Raw genomic sequence first — 7,753 nt, forward strand, 5'->3', positions numbered from 1 at the left:
TGTCCTCTAATTTTTGATGTCTGTGTCCCTTGTACTCATAGACGCAGAGAGTTAGTGCTCCAAGGAGGTCTGGAGGCCATTAAACCCAGAGCTCTGTGACCGGGAAGAGCAAGTCCCCACAGGGCAGCCCGGTGCCAGCTTGCTCGCTCCACTACAGTTTAGCTTCTTCATTTTTAACCCCAGAGGACTTCCTTTACTTTCGTGCAAGTTCAGCTGTGCTTTTAAAAGTTTTTATGTATCGGCCAATATTTCCATGAGTTTTGCAGAAGGAGGGTTGGGAGGTTTCCAAGTCCATCATTTTCCCCCAAATTCAGGTCTCCAGAACGTGAGTTTGAACCCTGGCTTTGCTACTTCTAGCTGAGTGCCCTCCAGCAAATTATTTAATCTCTTCTCGCCTTAATCTGCACCCCGGGGAGGGCTGTTGGGAGGATTCATGAGACAGCGTGTGTAAAGAGCCCTGAACCACACCGTTTACCGTCAGTAATGCAGCCCATATAAAAGGAGAGTCCACAGTGAAGTTTTAAAAGTGTCTGCTTTATCTACAGCCCCACCGGGTACCACCCCTTGTTCCCAGTGTAAACCAGCAATCAAAATAGCATAAGTCTAACCTGTTTTGATGGCTCTTTTTGCTGCAAGATACTGATTATCTTTAATATTTGCGATCCATGGGTGTAGTCCTAGTGCCATAAAAACAACCATCTGGTTGGAACGATTTCTTTGGGAAAATATATATTCAAGATGCTGCTTTACCTAAAGGTAACATTTTCAGTTGTAAGAGAAAATTTTGAGTAGCTCTCATAGCCTTGTATCAAGAAACTGATTGGAATCCCAAGCTGACGCATTCAAGCGTTCTGATTTTCCCTCAGCTCTTCCAGAGGGAGGACGCGGAGTGAGCCGGGTCTCCAGGACGGAGAGCTGCGCCCAGTGTGAGGAATGCTTGCTCTCACTCCCACCCCTCCCGAGACCCCCCAATCCCCCCTCCCGTCCCCACCCCTCCCCGACCACAGTGTCTCACTGTTAATGTCGGCTTATTATGAATTTGGGTAATTATGAAACCTTGAATGATATTGTGGGTAATACAAATATGATGAATGTTTGAGGTAATTATGAAACACAATACAAGTAGAACTTCTCAATTTGAATATCCCTCTTTTTGGACTTATCAGTATCTTAAGGAATATTTTGGGAACATTACACACTTGGAAATTTCCAAAAAGTGGGAGCAATTTCACGCTAAGCTGTGAAGGAGGCTCATTGACAGCATCTTTCTCTCTCCCCTGGGCTCCATTCCGGTTGCCATTATGGAAATCCACCAGAGAAAAACTCCATACTCTGAAATATTCATCCCTTCGACAAAGATTTAAGGCACACCTGTCACGTGGCAGGAACTGTTCTAGGTGCTGGGACATAGTTGTGAGCAAGACGAAGACCGTCCTGCGCTCATGTAAAGTGTGTGCTGTGAGGAGGAGGAACAGTCCATCCAGAAAGGGAAGGAGGGAGGAAGATGGAAACAAAAAGACGGAGGGACGCAGAGGGGAAGGAGGATCTTTGAGAATGTAATTAGCGCTAAGACGACGATAAAAGCGGACAGTGGATGGAGAGAGGGCGCCGAGGTATTCCTTGAGCTCCCTTCTTCAGAGTCTACCTTCTGTGCAACTTGAGGTACACTGATGATAGGTCGATACTTCAGGCACGCACCTCCTTCCAGACACAAACATTTTCATTAAGGTGGCTGCTTTCAGGGGGTTCATTTCAGACATCATGGACAAACCAACGCTGGGGGTAAAGATTTTCCGGCTCAGTCCAGCCGTAGACAAGTAGCTTCTCCGTCTGTGTGTAAAACCCATCTTGCCTTTTTATGCACCATTTAGTTTTCAAAAATTTCCCATCACTCCAACTCCAAATGGTTATTTGTCTGATGACTGTAATTGCATATAATTGAGGGAAGAGATTTTTACTGAACAAAAATCCTGTTGGTTTCTTGACATTTGTTCCAGTCCCTTCTGTATTGGAAAAAAGTGATACTTCAATGCTAACAACTGAGTTGCTCACTACTGTGTGGCATGTGGCTCTCAGGAACGGCGCTGCTGGACAGAAGAACAATGCACGTTTGTTACCTGTGTTTCCACCACGGACATGTTCACGTGAGGGACTAGACGGATTGAAAATTTTCCTACAACTCGGCCAGGTATGACTGTTTTAGCTCCAGGCTCCTCAAAGGCGCCCTCAATCCCGTGAATAGAAAGAGATGGGTACCTCCATAGGTGCATTAGAATTTCCTCCTAAATTGAAATAAAAGTATTTTATTATATGAAAGAATGTTTAATTAAAACTCAGTTGAATTGTATTGCTTGCATCACCAATTTCTGTACATCTGTGACACGGTTAATGGCAAGCTAATTATCGCCTCACTTAGATATGTCTGGACAAACAGTACAAGTGGACTTTCCCCTCAGGACACGAGATCTCTGCTGCCTTCGCCTGCCCAAGCCACTCCCATTGGCGAGGGCCCCTCGTCACTGAAGTTTGCAGTTACTAGATGGCAAAGGGGCCCTTTCAGAAACTTGGGTTCATTTATAAATTTCTATCCCAGTCATTGCGATGATAATTTGTGTGCTAAATGTATTTTATTTTTCAGAAGGCTTCAAAGAACTCTGCAGATGTTTGAGCCAGTTTTCAATCTTGCTATGGCCGCTGTAGAGCTAGTCTGAGGAAGAGCTACACTTCATGATAAGAAACTCTATCGCTCTCTTCTGCATGCTTCTCCCTCTCTTGGCTGTTCCCCCAGGAACCAGCCATAGCTAGCAAACACCCTAGCAGGCAAGCGTTTTAGAAAGGAGGAGGAGGAGGAGGAGAAGGGAAAAGGAAAAAATCTAAATTTGCCAGTAACGCTTTCGGCTTTGGGTCTACTTATTACACCAAGGCAGCAGTGACGTGGCAGTCTACAGATTAGCCCCTAAGTCTCTTGGTTTTGTCTAGAAAAATGAACAATTAGGGTCATGGAGCTGGAATAACCTCAGACTATCCTCAATCTTTAAACAGTTAGGGAGCCCAGCTCACCGGCTGCAGGCCGGCTTGGGATTGAGTCCAGAAAACTGATTTGGAAAAACGCATCTGTGAAATGAGCAATTGCTCCACGGTTAGGTGCCTGAGTCCGGTGCCAGTGGGACCCCAGATAAAGGTCTGCTTGATCTAGACCACAGGGAAGTGGCCTTGAAAGTGAAAGTCCCCCTTGGAATTAACATCTGCTTTCAGTTCTAAGATGTGCAGATAAACAGGACACAGTAAATTAAGCCTTGGGAAAATATTTGTTACCATCATTCTTTGTTCAGATTATCCATCAACTTGTGATCATACCTTGGTGTCAAACAGAAATTTCTTAACCTGGCTGCTATTCCGGTATTCTTCTAGGTCCAGGTCAATGGCTTCGTACATTTTTTTTTTCCTCTTCAGTAAGAGGAGCCACGTGGTCATAGATTCCAGGGATCAGAATATGACCCGATGAGTCTACAAGGCTACCTACAAGATACACCCAGGAAACAAAGCCACACGGAGTCACCGGTATGCTGATGTTCTGGCCCTGGAGCAGGATCACTGGGGACTCTCCTGGGCTTGCAGCAGACCTTGTGACCGGCCCTGGTCCCCACAGCAGGGCCACTGACAGCAACTCACATCCCAGAGGTGATGGTCAGAAGAAAGAGCTGGTCACCAGGCAAACTCAGCCTGACTTGGACCCGCGTGAATGTCCACCTTGTCAATGGCGGGATGAAAACACACGGCTCTGCAGTAAATTCCATTGGGTATGACTTACCTGCATTATATCCCAGTTCTCAACTCCACCTTTATATCATAAACAAGCTTCTTTTTTTTAAATTTTATCTTATCCTGAGTTAAAAAGTAACACGTTCATTATTAAGAAACTTTTTTTTTTTTTTGAGGAAGATTAGCCCTGAGCTAACTACTGCCAATCGTCCTCTTTTTGCTGAGGAAGACTGGCTCTGAGCTAACATCCGTGCCTATCGTCCTCTACTTTATACGTGGGATGCCTACCACAGCATGGCTTTTGCCAAGCGGTGCCATGTTCGCACCTGGGATCCAAACCCGCAAACCCCGGGCTGCCGAGAAGCAGAATGTGCGAACTTAACCACTGCGCCACTGGGCCGGCCCCCAAAATTTTCAATATATATGTTTATATATATATATACACATACCTGAGAAACTGAAAACCATCATTCCTTCTCAATTTTTCTCCTCCTACATACACCATAATAATATAATAAATACTCATCTTTAATCAAAAGCATAATATCCCTGAGGTCTAGTCTATGAGATATACATCATGACCACAAAAGCCTCCACAGTGAATAAGAAGATACTCAAATCTGTTCTTTATGAAAGAGTTTTGGACCGATAGGAATGGGAGAAAATCATCAGTGACTATCTATAAAAGAAACAGAAGTCAAGATTTAGCAAACACTGCTCAATATCTTGAGAAAGTACTTATCAAAGATACAATGCAACTAGCAAGTAGACGAACAGAAATGACAGGAAAATGTCTCCAGGGCAGCCAACTTAATCCCCATTCAAGTAAAGACACTTCATAAAGATACGCTTCATATTCTTGATGGGACAGTCTTTCTTGACAATATCAGAAAATTACTGCGAAGCACTGTACTTTCAAATCTTTCTGTTAAAGTCGATAATTACAAAGCACAGAGTTGAAGGCTCTATGAGGATGGATGCCTTCCACCTAGTGATTGGACACCTGCTGTGTTCTAGGCCCCAGAGGAATGAATACACAGGACAGCGCTGTCTCTGACCACAAAAGGCTAAATATCAAGTGTGACCCGACATGAGCAGACCACCAGGTGGCTGGCTCTGTAGAGACGCAATCAAAGCCAAGGTAAACACTCTACCAAAATCTACAGTAGTGGGGACGGCAGTAGTGCGATACATACCGGGCTTCCCAGCACTCTGAGAATGATCATAGACAGCAAAGCCCTGAGGTCTGAGGGTGTCAAGGGAGCAAAATGTGAAGCGATGTCATCACTGTTCTGGTTTTCAACCACATCCTCCTTGGGCCCCCTCTCCTGGTCCTCCGAGGACTTTGCCCAGACTTGTGTAATCCCACTTTGGGGACAGTACTGCAGATTGCTGTGCATGCATCAGCCTCCCTGCAGGTCCTGAGTTATGGAATTCTCCTCATTTAGCCCAATCAAGCATGTTGTATACTGAGTAAATGACACAAACTCATTAGTAAAATTCAAGTCAAAATAATAAGCTGAGCACTGAGCGATTGGGACTGTCACTGATTGGCAGTCCACCCTCTAGCACCCTCACCAAAATCAAAACAAAACATCAAAGTACCGCCAATAATACAATCACTAAGTCTTCCCTTTAGGGTATGTCCCTCAACTTCTGCTGGCATTCTTGTGTGGAAGAACAGAGCTGCAAAGATGAATAAGAGACAGACCCTGCTCACAAACCAGCCAGAAAGATGCAGGGTAAAGAAATAACTCTGGGTCCACGTGCAAAGAGCTCTAAAGAGGGGCAAACCGTCAGGAGCAGAGAGAGCACACGGTGAACCAGCCAAGGAGGAAGCGTCAGGGAAGACGACGGCATCACAGTGGGGCCTCAGAGGTTGAGTAGGAGGCGACAGGCACAGTCTCAGTGGTGAGAAGAGAGATGCATGTCTGAAACATCCAGATTGACAACAACGAAGACCCGAAATACTCTAGCAGCCAGGATGCTCAGTGTCCATCTTATGACACTGAGCTGTGACATTTTTCCTGTCAATTTAGCTGGTGTTACCAGACATTACCACAGTGCGTGTTTGTGTATTGGGGGATTCAGATGTCATTAGCACATTAGGCTGTGATTTGAGCAGCGCGGGCTCTCCACATGTCACTGCACATCTCCCGTAGAACTGCCCGGCCCGGTCCTCGGTGTAGGTTTCCACCTCGGACCCTGTTTTCTCAGGACACAAAGCAGCCATCCCAGCTGCTGGCTCAGGCTGTGCCAGCAGACACACATCCTGACAGGAGAGAAGCGACATGTCCTCCTTTTCCTTCCCTTTACATCCTACGGCGCCGTGATAGTTGGTGCGTCCTTCCGGGCTTCAGAAACAGTTCAGACCTTCACCGAGCCTTTCCAATCTAAAAACTTCTTGCCTTTCCCCTCACTTTCCACCAAGGGGGTCATCTCCTGCTATGTTGATGAGTTAGATCATTACAAGAAATACTTGAGCTCACTGCCGCAAAGTCTACAAATATCCCACCATTCTTAACCATCAATGACTCCTCTCCTGATTCCATTGAAAATTCATCTTGATCCTTGGTTTAGCCTAATTGTCTCCCTTCTTCCTCCTCTCTAGAGAAGTTTTATTATTGATTCCAAAGGTCATGTTCTCTGCTAGCAATCTCCCCTCCCCTCCCCCATCGAATTCCTTTCACTCATTCAATCTCTTCATTGTTGAAACAACAGCCTCTCCTGAACCCATTTCTCTCTAGTTCTCGCCCCACGTCTTCCTTCCCCTTCACAATGAAGCTGAAAGATCAGTGTTCATGGAATTACCAGCTCCTCACTCCCCCACACTTCAGACAATGGTCTGTGTATTAATCAATCTTGATAATATCACAGCTATCTCCCCATAATTAAATCCAAAGAGTGTTTCTGCATCTTTCTATTACTTGGAACAAACGCAGAACCGGGCCACGATTTTCTTTTGGAATGATTCCCTGTCCTCCGTTTCTCGACATCTCAGGCTCCTGACTGCCTGTGAACCAGCTCACACTCCCTGGTGTCCTTCACAGGGTCCTTCTCACACAGCACTATTGCGAAAGCTCAGGACTCAATGTGAGCCCTATTCTCTCCATTGACCCTACGTTGTCTCAGTACTCTTGTGCATTTCTTCTATTGCTTCAATGCCTTCCACTGTTATCTCTATGATGGCGATGTCTAAAAACCACGTCCAGATCTTATTTCTGAGCTATAATGCTCCAGGTGTATGTTATAGGCACCTTAAGCAAACATATTTCCAACGGAAGCTGTTAACTCCCCCTCGCCAACTAGACACCCCTTCACCTCTCGGTCTCCGATCTCGTCTGATGACTACAGTTGACATCCAGGGAGTGATGTTTAACGCAAACTCTCAGAACCACCTGACAGAACAAGCACTGCTGCTGCCAGCACACTGAGCAGTCACCCTTCATCTCCGCCCCAGGATCCACACACGTATTCCTACTCTATACTCCGTTTCAGTTCAAAACGTCAGGTCCTCCGAGATCCCTTTGTTCAAACTGCTGCTGAAGTAAGCCTTCCCTCCCCGCCTGTTGTCTGGTGACTTTCCCTTCAGGCCACTGTGGAACAAATTAGGACATTCTTTTGATTGCATATTGTGTAACCTTTGAAATTGTCTCAAATAATAGTAAAATGATTATAATCACAGTGGATATTTGACAACCGAGATATGAAAGTAGAGAGCAGAATCCTGATTTTATAAAAACAAATGCATGTTGACCTCTGCAGGGAAAGTTCATCCTCTGTCGCACCAAACAGCATCATCCCAGGGGATGAGACAGTGAAGCACGAGGCCTGTGCTCACTAAAGAACAAGGTTCCTGCCAGGAGGCCAGAAAGTTTGTTTTTCCATTGTTTCACCTCACAGTTAGACGCTTTGCGTGCCCTACGTGAGCAATTCATTTGATTTTTTTTGTTTCTTTTCCAGATTGGCGCCTGAACCAACATCTGTTGCC

This window comes from Equus caballus, chromosome 9, assembly GCF_041296265.1.
Source record: "Equus caballus isolate H_3958 breed thoroughbred chromosome 9, TB-T2T, whole genome shotgun sequence".
Lineage (NCBI taxonomy): Eukaryota > Metazoa > Chordata > Mammalia > Perissodactyla > Equidae > Equus > Equus caballus.